Source organism: Saccopteryx bilineata, chromosome 1 (assembly GCF_036850765.1).
Source record: "Saccopteryx bilineata isolate mSacBil1 chromosome 1, mSacBil1_pri_phased_curated, whole genome shotgun sequence".
Classification (NCBI taxonomy): domain Eukaryota; kingdom Metazoa; phylum Chordata; class Mammalia; order Chiroptera; family Emballonuridae; genus Saccopteryx; species Saccopteryx bilineata.
Window position 1 is genome coordinate 128,340,576 of NC_089490.1, and position 21,121 is coordinate 128,361,696.

Here is a 21,121-nt window from a genome sequence, read left to right on the forward strand (position 1 = left end):
AGAAAGAGGAGAGGGAAGAGAAGCAGGTTGCTTCTCATGTGTGCCCTGACTGGGGCATGCCTGGCTGATACTCTATCCACGGAGCCAACTGGCCAGAGCCAAGAATGGTATTTAGAAACCAAGTTCTGGGCACTGGGTATGCTCACAGATTTTAAAATGTCAGTGATTTTTCTGACTCTTAAGCTGGGAATGGAATGTTGATTTCAAGCTTTAACATTCTAGACCAGTGATTCTAAAACCTGTTCAGGTGGTAGACAACTTGGAAAAAATGAGATTTTAATGAAAATGTATGATACATTTATTGAGTAAACATGATATTTTACGGCATCTAAGACATCAGTGAGAGAGGGAATATATGTACACACATATAAGTATGTATTTGTGTAACCTGTGTATTTTATCTATCTGTCTGTCTATCCTGAAGATCATGAGTCTACATTTATACCTTCAATACCAATTCCCATACCACATGGTTCATTCTAGTTTCCCCTTCCATCATCTCTGTGTGTTTAAACAATCTCTCTTGTAGCCACCATCCCAATTCAGATGCCTTCTTCTGTTTTGGGACAAGCCACCCTGCATTGTGCCCTGGCATGGATGCCTGCTTTCCTGGGCCCCATAAAATAGATTTGGGACTAAATTATGCAGGCAGGGAGACAGGCAGGCAACATTTTTGGATATTTCAATGACTAATAAATTATCTCCTGATCTTTGGGAGGTTTCTCTAAAAACTTGTCCTTAAATATGGTGTATGCTTTGCCATTATTAAAATTCCAAGAGAAAGAGAAAAGTCATCCACAATTATTTTTATTTTTAAAATTTTTTCTTTTTTTTTTTTTTTAATTTTTTTTTATTCATTTTTAGAGAGGAGAGAGAGACAGAGGGAGAGAGAGAGAGGAGAGACAGAGAGAGAGAAGGGGGGAGGAGCTGGAAGCATCAACTCCCATATGTGCCTTGACCAGGCAAGCCCAGGGTTTCGAACCGGCGACCTCAGCATTTCCAGGTCGACGCTTTATCCACTGCGCCACCACAGGTCAGGCTAAAATTTTTTCTGAAGTTGGAAACGGGGAGGCAGTCAGACAGACTTCCGCATGCGCCTGACTGGGACCCGGCACGCCCACCAGGGGGCGATGCTCTGCCCATCTGGGGTGTTGCTCTGTTGCAATCAGAGCCATTCTAGCACCTGAGGCAGAGGCCACAGAGCCATCCTCAGCGCCTGGGCCAACTTTGTTCCAGTGAAGTCTTGGCTGCAGGAGGGGGAGAGAGAGACAGAGGAAGGAGAGGGGGAGGGGTGGAGAAGCAGATGGGCGCTTCTCCTGTGTGCCCTGGTTGGGAATTGAACCCGGGACTCTTGTACACCAGGCCGACACTCTACCACTGAGCCAACCGGCCAGGGCCTCATCTACAATTTTATCACTTGACTACAAACCTTGTTTACTATTTTAGTGACTTCCTTTCCATTTTTCCCCCAGTGCATGTTTTCTTTTAAATATGATAGCTACAATGTTGCTATACCTTTCCAACTTGCCCATTTACTTGAGGCAACAATAAAAATATCCACTACTTATGAAATACCTAGTATGTGCCCGGCTCTGTATTTTTATTTCTTATTTAATCCTTAACATAATGTTGCTAAGTAGATATTTTCCTGATATTAGCGATAAAGAAGCTGAAGCTCAGGGAGGCTGTCCAAGGCTGCACTTAAAATAAGTGACAGAGCTAAGATGGGAGTCCAAGTATCTGTGACTTCAAAGTCTGGTTCTCTATCTACCCTCCCTGAAGATAAATATTTTTTCCTATAACACAACACTATTTCCATAACTCTGATTCTAAATGCAGTCATGGAATCTTTTCAAGCTGCCTTCTGTGTGTGATACAACGCCTCTATTCTTTAAGCACTCCTTAACTTTCTGGAACAAGGTGATCCTGGCTCATCTTGTGATTTCCCTGTCCCAGCCCCAGAAGGAGCCATTTCTCCAAGGAAACTTAGTTTGTTTTGGTGGAGAATGGTATTTAGAAACCAAGATCTGGGCACTGGGTATGCTCATAGATTTTGGAATATCAGTGATTTTCTGACTCTTTAGCCAAGAACAGAATTTTCATAACTTACTGGGACTGTTTCAACTATTCCCCTGTCATAGGATATGTGGGCTGCTTCTTCTCTCTCTATATCTATGTCTCTCTCAATATACAGATATCTATCTATCCATTTCTGTAAACAGATATCTCTCTATATAAAAAATGCCATAAGTATCTTCATGCATATGGTTTTTCATAAATTGTTTCCCAAAGGGTTGACCTGATTTGAATGTCATACTCAAACAGCACTGAGATAGTATTATTTTAAAAATACTATTCCAGCCTGACTAGGCAGTGGAGCAGTGGATAGGGCATTGGACTGGAATGAGGAGGACCCAGGTTTGAAACCCCAAGGTCACCAGCTTGAGCGCAGGCTCATCTGGCTTGAGCGTGGGATCATAGACATGACCCCATGGTTGTTGGCTTGAGCCCAAAGGTTGCTGGCTTGAAGCCCAAGGTCGCTGGCTTGAGCAAGGGGTCATTCACTGTGCAGTAGCTCCCCAGTCAAAGCACATATGAGAAAGCAATCAATGAAACACTAAGGTGCAACAAAAAAGAATTAATGCCTCTCATTTCTCTCCCTTCCTGTCTGTCTTATCTGTCCTTATCTATCTTTCTCTCTGTCTCTCTCTCTGTGTCTGTCACACACACAAAAATAATATTTCAACCTGATATTCCAAGGTTGTGGGTTCGATCCCCAGTCGAGGCACATGTGAGAATCAAGCAATGAATGTATTAATGTCTCTTTCTCTCTCTCCGTTCCTCTCTCTCTCTCACACAATTTCCCTTCTTCTCTCTCTAAAATTCAATAAAAATAAAAGCAAAATTAATACTTTAATAGGCAAAAATTTATTTTGATTTAATTATCATATATTTGAGTATAAATTCTGTTTTATTTTTTATTTTTTATTATTATTATTTTTTTTGTATTTTCCTGAAGTTGGAAACGGGGAAGCAGACAGACTCCTGCATGCGCCTGACCGGGATCCACCTGGAATGCCCACCAGGGGGCGACACTCTGCCCATCTGGGGCATCGCTCTGTTGCAACCAGAGCCATTCTAGCGCCTGAGGCAGAGGCCACAGAGCCATCCTCAGCGCCCAGGCAAACTTTGCTCCAATGGAGCCTTGGTTGTGGGAGGGGAAGAGACAGAGAGAAAGGAGAGGGGGAAGGGTGGAGAAGCAGATGGGTGCTTCTCCTGTGTGCCCTGGCCGGGAATCGAACCCAGGACTCCTGCATGCCAGGCTGACACTCTACCACTGAGCCAACCGGCCTGGGCCTAAATTCTGTTTTATCCAAGAAACATTTAAGGAGTACCTGCTGTATATTAGGAATGATGGCAGGAATGAAAGATATAAAGTTATTTTTATTGTATAATTCAATCAGAAATCCAACATCAAGGCATCTCCATTAATTCAACTTGTGACTGTTTAGGGGGCTGTGCAGGGGAGGCCTGCACTGAACGGCAGAGGGGTGGTGTGGAGCCAAGACAATGGGCTGGCTCACTTAGCTCAGGAAAGAAATGTGACATGTGATAGATAAGATTCCTAGTTGTTAGTTGTGACAGTTAAGTTGTGTGTCTTAGCTCCAAACCCTCACTTACATACCTTGCTTTGTGGTGTGGAGTTGGCTTTGCCTGCTGGCTCTGCTAGGATCAGCCAATAGCGGTGCCAGAGGGAACCTGCGAGGCACCTGCTTTCTGTGGGCTTCCTTTCCATCCCCAGCGCTGCTGAGCCCCGCCCAGCGGCGGGTCTTCTCCCTGGCAGCAGCAGTGCCTTCCTGTAGCAGCAGCTGAAGCCATTGGGCAGTTTTCTCCACAGTCGGAGAATCAGCTTCATTGTGCCTTCTAGACAGAGGTCCTCCCATGTGCCAGCTGGGCAGCGCCTCCTCCTCAGAGGTGTGCATTTCAAATTCCCTTCTCTCAGTTTTCAAGTGTTAACAGTTCTAACTTCTCCCTTTGTTCCCTCAGCCCTCCTTTTAGCTACGCTGCCAGCTCCACGATATCTTAGGGTTCTCTTTTCACCTTCTCAATTTCCCAGTTATAGAGTTGTACTCTATATCCAGATAATTCTTTACATCTAACCCCCTCTGTTCAAATAGCTGGTGTGACTATTGTCTCCTTATTGGAACCTGGTCAGCAGGCCTGGGGCAGCTGCAAAGTTGTCTGAGAGAAAGCGGCCCTTTCCAGAGCTTTCTGGTTCTATCTTGTCAGGTCTCAATGAGGAAGAACCTGGCCGAGTTCAGGAATTGTTGACTGGAGAAAGTCCAGCGAGGACGCTTGGCTGTTGTATCTTCCAGGAAGTCCAGGATATCTTCTGGAGGCGGGAATCTGTTTAAAAATAGTCTGTCTTCAGACCTCCATATAAATATTTTGTCTGTTTGATGCATTAAATGGCTGTAGAACAACTTTCGTTTCAACTCTATTCAACACACATTAGTGAGCACAGAATGAGGGTCAGAGCATGGGCGAACGAGACACCCACACCCATTCTAACTGAGCCATGTGGGAATATACAAAACACACAGAACTCATGAGTCTCCCAGTGGCCTCATCTCATTACTCACACCTATCCTCATCTGCTGTCACGACTTTTGGTGGGATTTCAGGTAACCCTCCCTTCCCTTCAGCTCAAAATAATTCACAAGTTGCAATCCACCCAATGCCCACATCCACAAACAAACTTGAAGTGTTTTTTTTTTCCCCTAGGCAAAATGTCTTATTTACTGTAGTCATTATGTATTTCTTTCCTTTTTAAATTATAGTTGACATACAATATATTAGTTTCAAGTGTACAACAGTGATTAGACATTTTGTTATATTTTTCTTAACCATATAATATGTGTAAAATTGTGCTACTGTTTTGATTAGTTTTCTACTTTTTTTTTTAATGTGTCACTAATGAAGTTTTGAGTATCATGTCCCTAACCCCATTCCTTCTATAAGCATTGTGGTATTGTTGTGTGGTTTTGCATAGTATGGTGATTTTCAAGAATGCCTGTTATAGAAGAACTGACTATTCTTAAGACAAAGAAAACAGCAAGGGTGATGATTGCAGAACCCTCTGGAAGCCAGAAAGTAGAACAAATTGTAACTAAGTGCAAAATAATACAAAATACATATATTGGTCTCCTATCTGACACAGGGCTCTTAAAACTGTTGTAAATTCCTAAGTGCTAAGAACACTAGGAGCATCTCTTGTTCAAATATATGTTTTTGTCCCCATCCCTGATATGGGACCCCTAAAACCCTTGTGAATTCCTAAGTGACAAGAGCAGTAGGACCATCTTTTGTTGAGCCAACTCTACGTGGGCTCAAGGGTGAGGGCTAGTTATCAGAAAGACCCAGTCATGAGATAGAACTTAAAATAATATACAACAAAAAGGACTTAACAATATATTGGGAATAAGAAACAGGTTTTGGGAATTTAAAAAATCCTAAATTTAAAATTCCATAGAGAAAATGAAAAATAGAATAAATATTGCTGGATGATAGAGGAAATCATTCATAATATCAAATGAAGGAACTATCTTGCAACATGGAACAAAAGCACAAAGAAATGGAAATTATGAGTGAAAAGATAAGAACAAGGATGCTAAAACTAGTAGATCTTATATCTGAACAATAGTTGTTCCAGAAGAAGACAGAAGAAAGGAACAAATAGAGAACCAATAAAGTAAGAAACAATAGAAGAAAACTTCTCTGAGCTAAAAAAAGACTTGACTGGCCTGACCTGTGGTGAGGCAGTGGATAAAGCGTTGACCTGGAACACAGAGGTCGCCAGTTCAAAACCCTGCACTTGTCTGTTTCAAGGCACATATGTGAGTTGATGCTTCCTGCTCCTTCCCCCCTTTCTCTCTCACTCTCTCTCCTCTCTAAAATGGATAAAAACAAAATACTTGACTATGAACATAAAAAAGGTTCTTCAAATGCCTAGCAAGATTAATAATAAAAACAAGATACACACCTAATTATTTCTTGGTGAAATTTCAGAACTTAAAATAAAAAAGTAAAAATCTTAAGAACTTCCAGACAAAGAACAATCAATAACAAAAAAATGTTACCTGATGGGAAAGAGAATCAGAATGGCACTGAAGGTGTCATTTACAACTCACAAAGCTCTATGACTATGAAATAATTCCCACAGCTTCTGGGGGAAAGACATCAGGTCCAAGAATTTTAGCCAAAATGTTAAGTGTGAGGATAGTAGACAAACATTCTCATATCTGTAAGAATCCATGTACCATTTCTCAGGAAACTATTCAAGAAGGTAGTTTAGACAACCAAAATTACATTTGAAAAAAAACCCCAAAATTTCAAGATAGGGAAAGACAAAGAAATATGAAATAGTGTAGAGCAATCTATCTAGTAAACTTTATAGTCAATAAATGGTGATAAACTGATTTTTAAACTATGTTATACATTAGACAGGATTTTTGAAATAGGAGGTATATAATAGGTTGAAACTAAAATTATAGATGATTTCAAGCAAACCAGGATATGGGATGGAGAGACTGATGTAGTTGAGAGGAAAGAAGGGTGAGGATGGGAAAATAAAAAATGCTAAGTTGAGAGGGGTCATTTAACCACATAATTTTGGTCTGTTGAAAGTGAAGTAGGGGCTCAAGTCTAACTTGAAATATGAAGGTAACTATCAGTAAAATTGAGATGGATAGAAAAAGTTCCATAGAAAAATACTGGGAAGGAAAACATGAATTTAAAATAGAAAAAAACTGGAAGGATACCATAACAGTAGCAATCTCTGTGGTCAGTAAGGGGGTGGGATTTAAGGAGGTGAAGGGAGAACTTTAATTTTTTCCTTTTTTATTCTTTAATTTTTGAATTCTTTTTAACAGTTAGGATGCACTGATTAATTGTCTTTAATTACAAGACAATGAATCGAGAAACACTGGAAAGTCAACAGTGTTCAAAGATGGAAAGGTGATACCATCTGCAATGTAATTGGAAAAACTGCTTCCCCCAATTCTCTTTCTTTCCCTGCATACTCCCCCACCAAACAGTGACTAATTACTGTTACTGAAGAAAAGGGCTGGAACATGGTATTGGCTAACTCCTGAGGCCCCAGAGTAAAAACTAAAGAATTATACCATAACTAAAGATGGCATTCTGTGTACTTACGAGTTATTATTTGTTGAGAAGAGAGATGTTGTGGCATGCCCAATGGGGGATGCATTGTTCTTATCTTTAGGAAATTGGAATCTGTGATGGGCTTAAAAGACTCCAGGCTGGAAGCCACCAGAGCAGTGGCATGGCCCAGATCTTCTCAACCTAGGAACAAAGGCACCCAAGTTTTAGTTTTGTCTCTGCCATTTGTATGAGCTACCGGCCTTTGTGCAAGTCATCTAACCTCTATGAAGCTGACTTCTCACTGCAGAAATACTGTGTTGCGGCACTTAGGCAACATTCCCCAAATATTTGTTTTATGAATAAAGAATAAAGGAATGAGTGAAATAGCTTGCCGAAGTGACCCTGAGTGGGAGCTGTGCCTGAAGCCCACAAGTGTCTAGCTTAACACACAGTAAAGATGGATCTCTCTCACCTTCCTTCTCCCGACCCCCAACTCACCCCTCAGCACTCTGCACACCTCCTGCAGGATCCTTCCTGGCTCTGCATGGAGCACAGAACCCGGGTGCAGACCACCACATCCACGGAGATGTCAGCCACCTGGTGCATGTTCTCCCCGACAGTCACCACAAAGAACTTGAACTGCAGGTGTCAATTATTGTCAATGTTCTTTTTTTTTTTTCTATTTTTCCGAAGTTGGAAGCAGAGAGGCAGTCCGACAGACTCCCGCATACGCCCGACCGGGATCCACCTGGCATGCCCACCAGGGGGCGATGCTCTGCCCATCTGGGGCATTGCTCTGTTGCTGCTGGAGCCATTCTAGCTCCTGAGGCAGAGGCCACAGAGCCATCCTCAGCGCCCAGGCCAACTTTGCTCCAATGGAGCCTTGGCTGCGGGAGGGGAAGAGAGAGACAGAGGAAGGAGAGGTGGAGGGGTGGAGAAGCAGATGGGCACTTATCCTGTGTGCCCTGACTGGGAATCAAATCCAGGACTTCCACACGCCAGGGTGACGCTCTACCACTGAGCCAACTGGCCAGGGCCTGGCAATGTTCTTGATCAAGAACTTCTCAAAGTTGGAATTGTCAACACAGGTCACCCTGCATCCAGGCGGGTAGAGCTTGAAGTTGGCCTTGGTGCCACAACCCATCTCCAGCAGGGAGAGCTTCCGGGAGAAGCCCACAAATTCCTGCAGGTTGCTCACCATCTACTGCATTCCCCCATGTATAAGACGCACTATTTTTTCTGAAAAATTTGGGGTCTAAAAACTGAGTGTGTCTTATACAGTGGTTGTAGATTTTTTAACTTGCATTTCCCGCTTTTTCACATGGATGAGGCGTTGTATGAATTTTAGAATGAATAAAACGAGTTCAATAACTTTATGTAATACATTTTTTTTTTCAAGTTTCAGGCCCCCAAATTAAGGTGCATCTTCTATATGGTAGTGTCTTATACACGGGAAAATACGGTATTTGTTGTATGCTGCAGTGAATCTCACCAGGAAGTAGGAGAACTGGTTTTTGCATGTCCAGTTCCACATGCCCAGCAAATACATGGAAAATGTCAGGATGCAGAGGGTCAGAAAGAGCAGGTAGATGAGGACTGCCAGTGTGCAGGAAATAGAGCCCAGAACCACAGGTATGAGGGAATGGGAAGGGGGTGAGGGTGGCATCTTCACCATGAGCAATGTACTATTCTGTAGACCCATAGGAGACCAGAGTCATAAAATGAGGGACAAGTTGAGGGAAGTGGTATCTCGAATCTCAGTCTCGTTGGCTCTTACCAGCAAGGAGAAGCTAGAAATCACCATGAGCATGGCAGATGTTCCAGTGGTCATGTTTTACAATAGTAACTTCAACAACAGAAACAACTGCCATTTGCTGAATCATTAAGTATATTGTATAACATTTCATTCAATGCTTAAAAGAACCCATGGACTAGACACTTAATTTCTCACTTTACAGAAGAAGAAACTGAGTCACACAGAGGTTAGTCTTGGTCAAATAAGTTTGTAAATATGATATGTAGGTTTGCTCGCTTCTAGTTTGCATTGGGTGTGGGGGACAAGCTGTAAGCAGGCAGGGTCGTTATAGCCTAAGGCAGGGGTCCCCAAACTATGGCCCACGGGCCGTATGTGGCCCGTGATGGCCTTTTATCTGGCTCCGTCGCACTTACGGGAATTCAGCTGGTTCCCTGATTCATTTCAATTGTAAGCGCTGGCGCTTACAATTGAAATAATGCGCCCGCCGCTATACAGGAACTCTCTTTTCTGTATTGCGCTCGGCGCTCACTGTCCTACCTAGATGATCATGCTGCGACGTTGTAGCGCGCGACGTGCGTATCTAGGCCTGACAGACTGAAGACCGAGGCGCCGGGTCCACAGCGCGGCAGCGGCTGCCGCACTAGGTAAGTAAATTATTTATTTATTTATTTATTTATTTATTTATTTATTTATTTATTGTATTTTTCTGAAGCTGGAAACGGGGAGAGACAGTCAGACAGACTCCCGCATGCGCCTGACCGGGATCCACCCGGCACGCCCACCAGGGACAACGCTCTGCCCACCAGGGGGCGATGCTCTGCCCCTCCAGAGCCACTCTAGCGCCTGGGGTAGAGGCCAAGGAGCCATCCCCAGCGCCCAGGCCATCTTTGCTCCAATGGAGCCTTGGCTGCAGGAGGGGAAGAGAGAGACAGAGAGGAAGGAGGGGGTGGGAGTGGAGAAGCAAATGGGTGCTTCTCCTATGTGCCCTGGCCGGGAATTGAACCCGGGTCCCCCGCATGCCAGGCCGACGCTCTACCGCTGAGCCAACTGGCCAGGGCTTTTTATTTATTTTTTAATTGGATTTTAAAAATGGACCTACATTGTGGGCAGAGACCTGGACCTACATGGGAGGCAGAGACCTGGACCTACATGGGAGGCAGAGAACTGGACCTACATGAGGGGCAGAGACCTAGATCTACATGGGGGGGGCAGAGACCTGGACCTATATGGGGGCAGAGACCTGGACCTACATGGGAGGCAGAGACCTGGACCTACATGGGAGGCAGAGACCTAGATCTACATGGGAGGCAGAGACCTGGACCTATATGGGGACAGAGGGCATGGACCTACATGGGAGGCAGAGACCTGAATCTACATGAGGGCAGAGACCTGGACCTACATGGGGGCAGAGACCTGGACCTACATGGGAGGCAGAGACCTGGACCTACATGGGAGGCAGAGACCTGGACCTACATGGGAGGCAGAGAACTGGATCTACATGGGGGGCAGAGACCTGAACCTACATGGGAGGCAGAGACCTGGACCTACATGGAAGGGCAGAGACCTGGACCTACATGGGGGGCAGAGGGCATGGACCTATATGGAGGGGCAGAGAGCATATATATATTGGTATTTAACTATTATCAATTTGGAATCCTTAGGAAACAATGACGTCAAGAAAGAGAAAAATTGACTCAGAGTGTAGGATATTCAAAGAACAGTGGACTTATGATTACTTTTTCATGCAGTACAAGGAAAGAGCTGTGTGTTTGATATGTCAGAATATAGTGTCTGTGTTCAAAGAGTATAATTTGCGTCGACACTATCAAACTCAACATAAAGATAAATATGATTGTTTGGTTGGAGATGTGAGGAAAGATAAAATATTAAAACTGAAAAATTCATTTATAACTCAGCAAAATACTTTTGTGAAGCAGAAGCAGCTAAATATTTCATCACTGCGAGCAAGTTTTCAAGTTGCCAAGCTAATAGCGTGCGCTGGCAGACCATTCGTGGAGGGAGAATTTGTTAGAGTGCCTTCTTTCTGTTGCCAAAGAGATGTGTCCAGAAAAGGCAGACTTATTTAGTACAGTTAGTCTTTCAGGATCTAAAATAACACGAAGGATTGAAGAAATGGGGGACAATTTGCATCAGCATTTGCAAAACTCTGCGAGAAAACTTTCTTATTTTTCCTTGGCACTCGACGAGAGCAATGATGTTCGTGATTCTGCACAACTTCTAATTTTTATTCGTGGGATGAATGACAATTTCGATGTCACAGAAGAGCTTGCTGCACTGCAAAGCATCAAAGGAACAACTATGGGAGAGGATATCTATGAAAAGGTTTCCCAAACTGAAGGATTTGGAGCTGGACTGGGCTAAACTATCCAGTGTGACAACTGATGGTGCGCCTAGTATGGTGGGGCCTAAGAAAGGAGTAATTGCTCGCATTAACCTAGAGATGGACAAACTTAACCATTCTCATCCAATAGCCATACACTGCCTCATCCACCAACAAGCGTTATGTAGTAAATCACTGAAGTGGGACTCTGTTATGAAAATTGTGGTATGTTGTGTTAACTTCATTAGAACTAATGCACTAAACCACAGGCAATTTCAGGAATTTCTGTCTGAGTTAAATGTGGCCTATGAAGATGTTCTGTACTACACCGAAGTCCGTTGGCTGAGTCGAGGGAGAGTTTTGAGACATTTCTATGACTTACTTCCACAGATTACAGCTTTTATGCTTTCAAAAAACAAAGAATACCAGAGCTCAATGATGCAGAATGGAAATGGCACCTCGCCTTTCTGACAGGTGTAACAGAGCTACTCAACAGTTTCAGTGTGCAACTTCAAGGAAAAGGGAAGCTCATCTGTGATATGCAATCACATGTAAAAGCATTTGAAGTAAAATTAGGCCTCCTTATTAAACAAGTGAAGGAGGAAAATTTCTGCCATCTCCCCTTAACTCAAAATCTGTTAGCGGAAAAACCCTTGATTGCATTCCCAAAAGAAGTATGTGTGGATTCACTGGAAAAGTTGCAAAAGGAGTTCCAATTTAGATTTAAAGAGCTTCATCTCCATGAACAGGACATTCAGCTTTTCCGTAACCCATTTTCTATTGACATTGAAAATGTGGATTCAATTTACCAAATGGAACTGGCTGAACTGCAGAATTGTGACTCTCTGAAAGACGCATTCAAGTCAAACAACTTGCCTAATTTCTATGCCTCTCTCTCATCAGAGACATATCCTAATATCAGGAACCATGCTCTTAAAATGTCAACAATTTTTGGCAGCACTTATATCTGCGAACAGACATTTTCTAGGATGAAAAATTTAAAATGTCCAACCCGATCTAGACTAACCGATGAACACTTGCATCATTTGTTGCGGCTAGCAGTGACAAATATGGAACTGGACATTGACTATCTGATTAGCCAAAAGCAAGCCCATAGTTCCCATTGAAATGTTGGTAAGTTTGTTGATTAAAATTTACTTGTTCTTTATTTTAAATATTGTATTTGTTCCTGTTTTGTTTTTTTACTTTAAAATAAGATGTGTGTGGTGTGCATAGAGATTTTCATAGTTTTTTTAGTCCGGCCCTCCAATGGTCTGAGGGCCAGTGAACTGGCCCCTGTGTAAAAAGTTTGGGGACTCCTGGCCTAAGGCTTAGTTTTAAGACTAAGCCTTTCCCACCCTTTTGAGGAATCCCATTATGCCTCAGATAAATGACTTTGTATCAGAGACTTCCTTGTTTGTATATCAGATTAAAGGTTTTGATTTCTACACTATAAGATAGAGCAGAGGAGAGCAGGGAGGAGCAGAGAAAGGCCACATGGAGGAGAGGAGAGGCAGCCAAGATGGTGGAGTGCTGAAGGAGAAGCCAGTTTATGCAGAGTTTGTGCAGAGAGAAGGAGATGGGGAACAGAGGTGAATAAGGCTGGTGAGGTACAAACCTTTGATTCTAGGAAATTTAGATAAGTCAGTGGCTTTGGGAGCCCTGAATGGAAAGGGAAGTGTTTTCCCACTGTGAGTATTTCTTGCCCGCCATGTGCAAGCTAGGATTAAAGGTAATGGTCCACCAGTTTTTGGCTCCGTTGTTTCATAACCATCTGTCCGAATCAAATGTGAACCTTCATGGGCCAGGCGGCTGTGATGGTGGCCGTGGCTACTGGCTTTACAGTTAGCTACAAGGTTGTGTATCTGGGAAGCGACAGTCTGAGTCAAAGCCGAGTCCACACTTTCATCCTGGCGCTGCACGGTTTCCCGAAGACTGCTGATCTCTGTTAGGAAGAATTGCTGCCATGCATATAGATTGAGACTAGAGAATGCACAGGATGTAGAAAATTAGGTCAGCAAAATGTTTTTATCTATGAGAAATAGCCATTCTATTCGAGTCTGTAGAACCTTCTCTAACTCTCTTCTCTGCCCACCTTTCAATATCTTTGTCCATCTGTAGCTCCTTCCTGCCATCAACATAGTTGTTTCTCTGCTGCAGCTAGGCTGGCCACATGTGGGCTCTTAAACCTGCCCTCCAATCCCTCCTCCCTGCTCCGTGAACTAGCGCCCCCCCCCCCCCATATTTAACATCTCTTCTTATGGTCTATCTCCTTTTCTGCTGCCAAGGCTCTTGCTCAAATCTTTTCATCCCACAATAACCCTTTCCTTTAGTATGCTTTCCATTCAAGCTAACTTCACATCTCAGTTTCCTTGGCTGCCAAACGTCATGAGACACTGTAGTTGGCACTTCATGGTTCCATGTCCTCACTCATTCAAACCTCAGCCCACTGACATCTGGCTTCTAGCCCCACAGTTCCAATAAAAGTGCTTGCAGACAAATGAGAAGGCAGTCGGGGGGAGGGCAGAAGAGGGTGACAGTGCTAGGAAGTGGTGATCAGTGAGTGAAATGGAATACTGCATCTGAGGAGGTGTGAGAGGTCAGTGTCCAGGGCACAGGTGGAGAGAGCCTATCCTCAGAGCTGAGAGGGCCAGGGGTGGGTAAGTTTGGGTGGGGGAAGGAAGGTAAAGAAGTTTTTGCCAGATGGAGTTGCTTTTCTCAATGAGGAAGAATTCTCTGATACTTTGTTGAGAGTGAGGGTGCAGGGTGCAGGGTGGGGATAGGAAGAGAGTGAAGAAGCCTTGCAGTAGTAACCAGGACAACTGGGAGAGGCTGCTGAGTCAAGGCAGAGAGAAGTGCCCAGTAGCAAAGAGGATGCAGCTGAGCCTGGGGACCTGATTTGGTGGTGACACAAGACCTACAGGAGTTGGTTTTCTTTACTGATGCTCTGTAGTTTAGAGCTTAAGCAGAGAAGCTTGGTATTTAGGCTGAATAGGGCAGGAGTTTCCAGGTAGAGAAAATGGAAGGGTAGGGGTCAGAGAGGGAGTAATCCAAGCTAGAAAGAAAGTCTGAAGGAAGATGGTGAGTGGGGAGAAAATGGAATAGTAAGGATACTGAGGCTTCTGGGGTGGCTGAGAACACATTTGCTGAGACTGAGAGTTATGAACAATCCTGTCGGTCATGTGAGATCAGAGTTTAAACCTTTAGAAGTAAAGCAGTTTAGGGTCTAGAGCAGGGGTCGGGAACCTATGGCTCGCGAGCCAGATGTGGCTCTTTTGATGGCTGCATCTGGCTCACAGACAAATCTTTAATAAAAAGATAATTACGTTAAAAATATAAAACATTCTCATGTATTACAATCCATTCATTTCCTACAGCTCACGTTCATGGTTGCAGGTGGCTGGAGCCAATCATAGCTGTCCTTCGGGACAACACCAAATTTTTATTGGATAATGCATAACGTACACGGGTTACTGTATGGCTCTCATGGAATTACATTTTAAAATATGTAGCGTTCATGGCTCTCTCAGCCAAAAAGGTTCCCAACCCCTGGTCTAGCGTGTGGCCATGGGCAGAGACAAAAGAGAAAGGATGAATGTGAAAGTCACTGGAATTGAGGAGCTAAGGAACAATCAGGCTAAGTCGCTGGGCAGGTCATCTACATGGAGCCTGAGGGTGCCAGTGTGGGGAGGAGCACCAGGAACCAGGTGCCAGAGTTCCTGGTGAGGGTGAGGGTGCGGCCAGGTCAGGAAGTGATTGTGGGGTCAGATAGGGACCAGCTACAGAGGAGGGAGGTAGACATGTCTAAGTGGATGGCATGAACCTTGCAGGATTTTAACATTTTATAGCAATTTATGCAATCATTATATAAAGGTAAAAATCTCAATATATAAGGAATTTTTATTCTTTTCAATGAATAGCATTTTTCTGAATGTATGTAGCTCAATTGGTTTTATGAATTCTTATAGATGAGTATTTATGTTGTTTCCTGTTTTTCACTAATAAAAAGTAATGGTAGTAGAGATCACATAAATGTGTGCACTTTTTTTTTTTTTGTATTTTCCCAAAGCTAGAAGCTGGGAGACAGACTTCCGCATGCACCCGACCAGGATCCACCTGGCATGTCCACCAGGAAGCAATGCTCTGCCCTTCTAGGGTGTTGCTGTGTTGCGGCCGGAGCCATTCTAGGGCCTGAGGCAGAGGCCTTGGAGCTGTTCTCAGCTCCCGGGCCAACTTTGCTCCAGTGGAGCCTTGGCTGCGGGAGGGGAAGGGAGAGATAGAGAAGAAGGAGAGGGGGAAGGGTGGTGAAGCAGATGGGCGCTTCTCTTGTGTGCCCATCACACACAGGAGAAGGTCCTGTGTCAGGACCTGGAATCGAATCCAGGACTTCCACACACTGGGCTGTTGCTCTACCGCTGAGCCAACTGGCCAGGGCCTTTGTGCACTTTTGATGAGAACATCTATATGATAAGCTCCTGGCAGTGGAAATAGTTGTTTAAGGACAAGTGTATTAATTTTGTTTAGATATGGACAAATGTCTTCAATTTGGATAGTTATTGCCAAGTTTCCCTCAAAGAGGACAAGCCAGTCAATGACCCCATGGGCAAAGGACAACCTTTGTTACCCACACACCAGTTAATATTTTTTATCAAACTCTTTAGTCTCTGACAATATGATAGGTGGAAACTGATTTTCATTGCTATTCTTGTTGTAGTTCTTTGAGTGAGGTGCAGTATTTTTTTATAGTTGATATTTTTTAAAATTTTGTTTCCTTATTCTGTAAGTGATCTAGAGGTTTGAACAGCCAAGGTTCAAATTTTGGCTTTTCTACATACTATCTTTGTGAACTTGGGTCATTTACTTAAAATTTGTTGTGTCGGCCCTGGCCGGTTGGCTCAGTGGTAGAGCATCGGCCTGGCATGCAGGAGTCCCGGGTTCGATTCCTGGCCAGCGTACACAGGAGAAGCGCCCATCTGCTTCTCCACCCCTCCCCCTCTCCTTCCTCTCTCTCTCTTCCCCTCCCGCAGCCGAGGCTCCATTGGAGCAAAGATGGCCTGGGCGCTGGGGATGGCTCCTTGGCCTCTGCCCCAGGCGCTAGAGTGGCTCTGGATGCAACAGAGCAATGCCCCAGAGGGGCAGAACATCGCCCCCTGGTGGTCATGCTGGGTGGATCCCGGTCGGGCGCATGCGGGAGTCTGTCTGACTGCCTCCCTGTTTCCAGCTTCGGAAAAATGAAAAAAAAATTGTTGTGTCTTGGTTTCCCCTCTTAAAATGGGGATAACACACTATGCCATAGGGTTAGTGTAAGAATTAAACAGGTGAGTAGATGCAATGTGCTTAAAACACTATCAGGCACCTGTAAAGTGAGCACTATGTAACCAATAGCTCATATTCATATTCTTTTTTAAAATTTTAAATCTTATTTTTCAATTACAGTTTATACTCAATATTATTTTGTATTAGTTTCAGGTGTTCTTTATATTAAACATGTAAGTGGAATCATGGTACTTGTCTTTCTCTGACTGACTTATTTCACTTAGCGTCAGATCTACCCATGCTGTCACAAATGATAAGATCCATTCTTTTTTGGGCAAAGTAATATTCTATTGTATATATGTACCACAACTTTTTTATTTGTTTGTATTTTTCTGAAGTTGGAAATGGGGATGCAGTCAGACAGACTCCCGCATGCGCCGACCGGGATCCACCCCGGCACGCCCACCAGGGGGTGATGCTTTGCTGCAATCAGAGCCATTCTAGTGCCTGAGGCAGAGGTCACAGAGCCATCCTCAGTGTCTGGGCCAATTTTGCTTCAACGGAGCCTTGGCTGCGGGAGGGGAAGAGAGAGACAGAGAGGAAGGAGAGGGGGAGGGGTGGAGAAGCAGATGGGTGCTTCTCCTGTGTGCCCTGGCGGGGAATCGAACCCGGGACTCCTGCACGCCAGGCTGATGCTCTACCACCGAGCCAAACGGCCAGGGCCTGTACCACAACTTTTAAAAAAAGTTTTATTTATTCGTTTTAGAGAGAGAGCAAGGGGTTGGGGGGGGGGGGAGAAAAACATTGGTCTGTTCCTGTATGTGCCCTGACTAGGGATTGAGCTGGCAACCTCTGTGCATTGGGACAATGCTCTAACTAACCAACATGGCCAGGGCCCACAACTTTTTTTATTCATTTGTTTATTGATGGGCACTTGAGTTACTTCCATATCTTATCAATGCCTCTTTCCCACTTTTCTGTTGCAGTTGTCTTTATTTTATGGATTCATTTATTTAGGAGAGTAACTTGTTGGCTGTCATGTATGTTGTTTCCTTGTCTTTCATCATTTGACTTTTTTTTTTTTTAAAAAAGAATTACAGTCCATGCAGAAATGTTAAATGGCTTGTCAAACAAGTTTAAAAGAGTCAGAGCCTTTGGCTAGAAATAAATGACAAAGATTTATTCAAGGGTCTTAAGGTTTGCAAATTGTAAACCAAAGTGTTTCAAGGAGAAAGAAAAGTTTGAGAGTTTTTATAGTAAAAAGCACTTCTGAAAAAAATCAGCCCTTCATTGTTAGCCCAGGGATTGGCTAAAGATGGTAATCTTCCAGATGTCTGGTGCCTGAATAATGGATGCCGGGTGGTCTGGATAATGAAATATTCTTTCTTTAGCATGACGAGTGGTTGTCTATAAGAGATATATACATCTCCAGCACACAAACATTCTTGAGATTGTTCAGAGGTGTATCTATATAATTTAGCTATATCCAGATACTGGCACAAAACTGAAAATTTTAAAGTTTAAGTTCTCATGCTAAAGCAAGACTAGAATCATTTCTTCATGCCTCAAACTACTTGATTTTAATCATTTAGCAGCTTGACCGTAGTGACCCCATTTTATTTCTTCCTTCTTTTCCTCACTTTTTAAAAATGATTATGAGCATTTAAATTCTAAGATAAGAAAATCAAATCATGCCTCTTTTTTAGGGATCAGAAGCTGTATATTAGGGGTAGACAATGAGTAATGGTTTCCCCCTCCTCTCCAGAGAATAGCATTCGGTTCCACTCGTCAGGACTGTGGAACCTGGTATCCAGGCAGGTAGTGAAGCCAAACAGGATTGATGACCTGTAGCTGCTCGTTTGTTCATAGTTGGGTCCAGAGGGTTTGGGGAAAGCCAGGTGGAGAGTGGGAGGAAGAGGGAGTGTGTGCTTGGTGTGTGTGTGTGTGTGTGTGTGTGTGTGTGTGTGTGACAGAACATTACAGAGATGGGAGTGAGTTGAAAGGCTTTGTGGGGTTAAGTTGGCTCTAGATTCTGCCAAATCTCCTAAAGTGGCCTCTGTGAGGCCAGCAGAGGCTTGGGCTAGGGAGGGAGTCTGAGTTTAGATGAACCACTGGACCTTGCACTCTTGCAGATCAGGAATTTGATGCTTGGTCTTTCTGTGTTGACAGCTTCTTATGAAGAGCCCTGCAGAGGGTATGTATATGCAGCCTGACACTGACTGGGGTTATGGTGCTGGCCTGTGAGTGCAGAGACAGGGAGAGAATGTCAAGGCCTGGAGCTACCAGGAATACTTTGGGGAAGGGACGGAGGCCAGACACTGGGCAGGCCCTGGAATGGGGAAGTGTTGCTCAAAGGGAAGCCGAGCCCTGAGCCTGTAAAGGGCTTGGTCTGAGGTGACAACCTGGCCAGCTCATTGAGTGGGGCTAGAGGTGGGATAAAGGTGGCAACAGGGGTCAGTTGTCTTTACCAAAGGCTCCTCAGGGTTACCTGTCTATCCTTTCTGAGCTGGGTCTGGAGAAAATGTGACAGGGTGGTATAGAGGGTGTGGCACGTGTGGCTGGAGGCTACTAGGAAAAGGCTAGTGTTTAGCTGTCTCTGTGTCCAGTGTTCCCTGTTCTAGCCCAGTGTTTATCACTTTGGCTGGGTTGCCTGACCTGTGGTGGCGCAGTGGATAAAGTGTTGACTTGGAACTCTGAGGTCGCTGGTTTGAAATCTCAGTCTTGCCTGGTGAAGGCACATATGGGAGTTGATGCTTCCTGCTCCTCCCCCCTTGTCTCCCTCACTCTCTCTCTCCTCTCTAAAATAAATAAATAAAGTCTTAAAAAAAAGAACCTTTAAGTAGGAAAATGGCCAGGGTAGAAGGTGGGGAGGAGAGTTTGAGTGCAGATGCAAACACAGGCACAGACATGGATACAAGTGTACAGCTGTGTATCCACAGACAGGCCTTCCCCCTGAACACAGACTCTCACCTGTATAAGAATGTTCACAGACATGTACACATGTTCAGGGTTTGCATGCAGAGAAGCCCCACAGAAGTGAACATCTACAAAATGACCCAGATACACAGGTGTCCCCTTCCTCTACAGAGACAAATAAGTGGACAGACATGTTATTTAGGTGTGGGGGTTGGGGAAATTCAGGCCCAGGGTAACCATTCCCACTGGCTTCTGGGCTTCACATGTCGACTGGAGCAAGGAGGAAAGGGGTGAGAAGTGGGGTCATACCCCATCCGCCTACTTTCCCTACAGAAATGGGATGCAGGGGCATGTGGCCAGGGAAACCAGCTAGGCAAGGCTCCTCTGGGGTCAGATAACTCAAGAACTGAGCTAATCTCTTAAGAAGGAGCTACACTGGAGGGAGGCTGTTAGGGAATGTGTAAAGCCAGTATCCACTGCCATCATCAGAGCTGCCTGGCCCATGCAGGTTCGCATTGGATTCGGACAGATGGTAATGAAACAACGGAGCCACGAACTGGTGGGTCATAATCTTTAATCCTAGCTTGCACACGGGGAGCAAGCAAAGACACACACTGGGCTCCAAAACCCACTTATTCAGGGCTCACAAAGCTACTGACTTATCTGAGTTTCCTAGAATCAAAGGTTTCTAGCTCACTAGCTTCATTCTCCTTTGTTCCCCATCTCCTTGTCTCTATACAAACTCTGCACTAACTGGCTTCTCTTTCAGCACTCCACCATCTTGGATGCCTCTTCTTGCCTCCTCCACGTGGCCTTTCTCTGCTCTCTTCTCTGTTCTCTCCTCTAATGCTAATCTCAGGAACCAAGAGAGCAAGCTCCCCGTCTGCCCCACTTTATAGTACAGAAATCAAAACCTTTAATCCAATATACAAACAAGGAAGTCTCTGATACAAAGTCACTTATCTGAGGCATAATGGGATTCCTCATGAGAGTGCACCACCCCACATCAAAAAGGATGGGGGGAAAAAAAAGGAAAGAAAAAAGGATAGGAAAGGCTTAGTCCTAAAACCAAGCCCCAGGCTACAAGGATCCTGCCTGCCCACAGCCCGCCCCCAACACACATTAATATAATCAATCACACCCATCCCAAGCAACCAACTGGGCAACAGGCTTCCAATTGGGCAGCACCATCTTTAACAAAGTGAGCATAATATATTTTATCTGCCCAACAGAATGCTTCTCTGGCTTTCAGTAGTCTGGGGTGGGGTGGGTGGGTGCAGACCCGTGGACTAGAGCTTCTTTGTTCACCTCTTCCACCTATCTTTCAACTCTTGATTGCTCTGCTCTGGCTTCCTGAGTCTAGATATTCTTCCCCTATTCCCCAACCCCCTCCAGGAAGCCCTCCCCGATTGAGCCCGGCTTGGACCGCAGTTTCCCACCGCTCTGGAGGACTACAGGTCTGCTTACCATTCGGTACTGTTCCGGCTTGGACAGAAAGTCAGGGCTCGGCCAGGTGGACGTTGCAGAAGGCAGAAGCGCGGCCCTGGGAGAGGGCGCATTGAAACGTGGCTGGCGGCCAGCCCCGCCCCTACCTGTGTAAGCCGATCCGCCCGCGCCTAGCGGATAAAAGCAGCCAGGTCGCCCGAAGGTCAGCGAGCTCGGCACCCTCTCACCCACTGCTTGTTCCA

General features: G+C 44.6%; 1 pseudogene; it reads right to left on the reverse strand.

Moving 5' to 3' along the window:
* Positions 1–7,462: 7,462 nt before the first annotated feature.
* On the reverse strand, positions 7,463–8,995 carry LOC136321009 (thiol S-methyltransferase TMT1A-like; annotated as a pseudogene).
* Between the last annotated feature and the right edge of the window lie 12,126 nt (positions 8,996–21,121).